Genomic DNA, 2,144 nt, shown 5'->3' on the forward strand with positions numbered 1-2,144 from the left:
TTGATGACTGTTGGCTTATTCTCAGCACCTAAATTCTACTGCATTCCTTGACTCATATTCCCATTTCTTTAAAGCCAGTAGCTGTGGATCAAAGTCCTTTTCATGCTTCATTTCTCCTTCATTTTCTTCAGCTCCTTATCTCCCTCCAACTTTAACTAAGAAAGGGTCTCTGACTTTTATTTATTTATTTTTTCCTTGATGACTGATCTGTTTTATTTATAACAATGTTAGATGCAGCTTGCTTGTACCTCGAATATTACACATTAAAGTGCAACAGGCTGTTGAGTCTTGCATTTCATGTGAAGTGGGAGATAGTTTCCACCCTCACTTTGGTCCTCTGGTTTCACATGACTTAGTACTATTAATTTAGAAATGCAATCATGGTTTAGTTTAACTCAGCCTAAATAGCTGTTGGGCAGTTTCACCCTCTCTGAACACATATTGCTATTCCCATCCCATCCCCAATGCTTAGGGCAGCAACACCACGATGTCCACCCTTATGCTCCAGTGCGTGCAACAGGATGACAAGAATACGACAGTCAGATGCTCCAAGAGGATGGCCCAGGGCGATGGCTCCTCCTTCAGTGTTGACCTTCTCTGGGTTTAAACCAAGTTCTTCAGCTACTGCAACAGAGAGGGCTGCAAAGGCTTCACTGATTTCGAATACATCAACATCCTCCAGTGACCACCCAGCTTTTGCAACAGCTTGCTTTGTTGCTGGAATTGGTCCTATTCCCATAAAGGCTCCACACCTGCTTGTGCCCAGGAAACTACCTGTGCTAAGGGTGTGAGCCCACAGCTGCCAGCTTCAGACTTCTTCATAAGAAGCACTGCTGCAGCACCATCATTCATTCCTGAAGCATTAACTGCTGTGACTGTTCCCATTCCATCATAAGGAAGCAAGGCTTTAGCTTGGACACAGCTTCTATGTTGCTCCCATGGTGAGAAAACTCATCTGTTTTAACTTCAGTAAGACCTTTTTTTAGAAGATACAAAAACTGGCACGATCTCTTTGTCCAAACAGCCGGCCTTCTGTGCATTCTCCATCCTGTTTTGCGATAGCACTGCCCCCTTGGCCTGGTCTTCTCCACTCACTTGCCATTGTTCGGCCACATTTTCGGCTCTTATGCCCATATGATAGTTGTGGAATGCCTCAGTGAGCCCGTCAGAGTATATGATCAGTCAGTGGTTTTTCCCCAGTCTTGGTTCCCGTCCTCAAGTGAACCAAATCAGGAGTCTTGCTCATATTTTCCATGCCTCCTGCAACAACAATGCTGGAGTCTCCTATCCTTACCGACTGGGCTGCGAGGCACACGGCCTGCAGGCCTGACCCGCCGATAATTCGGCAGCTCCACGTTGGAACAGAGTGGGGGATTCCTGCACCCACACTGGCCTGTCAAACAGGGTTCTGCCCCAGCCTACTGCCAAAACGTGTCCAAATATGACCTCCAAGGCTTCTTCGGGAGCCACAGCGGCCCTTTTCAGGACCTCTCTGATGACAGTTGAGCCCAGGCCACGGACAGGAACGGTGGATAAGGCACCATCGAAGGAGCCCATGATGGTGCGCGCCGCGGAGACGAGGACCACCAGGTCCGAGTCTGCACTCATCCTGCCACCCTACCGCCTCTGGAGCAGCCACTGTGGGCCCCAGCGCAGTCGGCTTAGTGCTGGCTTTTAAAAGTTTCATGTGATTAGATGTTTTTACCCATATAGTCTAGGGTACTGTCTCCACGTCAAGATCAGTAACCGTAACTACGTCTGCAAAGTTCCTTGGCCATGTAATATAACATTGTTATAGGTTTCAGGGGTGAGTGCGCAGACATCTTTGGAAGGAGGCATTATTCAGTGTACCACAATTACCAACCACCCCTGTAAGTTTCACAAACAAAGGTCCTATCTTTTTTAGCCTTGTTGCACACCCAATGTGTGACACGCTTGCCAGACACATAATAATTGCTTGATAAATATAATTGATAAATATATCTTGAATCGAAGAAAGAATAAGTGAGCAAATGAATGAGTGAATATGTGGATCTAGAGTTTAGTAGAATGTTCTAACCTTGAATCAAACATTTAGGAATTTTGAGTGTATCTATGGGTCAGTGGTTAACAAAAGCACAGATTTTCACTTCAGGAAAACATGG

The 2,144-nt window shown here is 46.1% G+C and overlaps 1 pseudogene; it reads right to left on the reverse strand.

Annotated features, from left to right (window-relative positions):
- Positions 1-421: 421 nt before the first annotated feature.
- Positions 422-1,608, reverse strand: LOC110151318 (acetyl-CoA acetyltransferase, cytosolic pseudogene; annotated as a pseudogene).
- Positions 1,609-2,144: the final 536 nt, after the last annotated feature.

This window comes from Odocoileus virginianus, chromosome 15 (assembly GCF_023699985.2).
Source record: "Odocoileus virginianus isolate 20LAN1187 ecotype Illinois chromosome 15, Ovbor_1.2, whole genome shotgun sequence".
Lineage (NCBI taxonomy): Eukaryota > Metazoa > Chordata > Mammalia > Artiodactyla > Cervidae > Odocoileus > Odocoileus virginianus.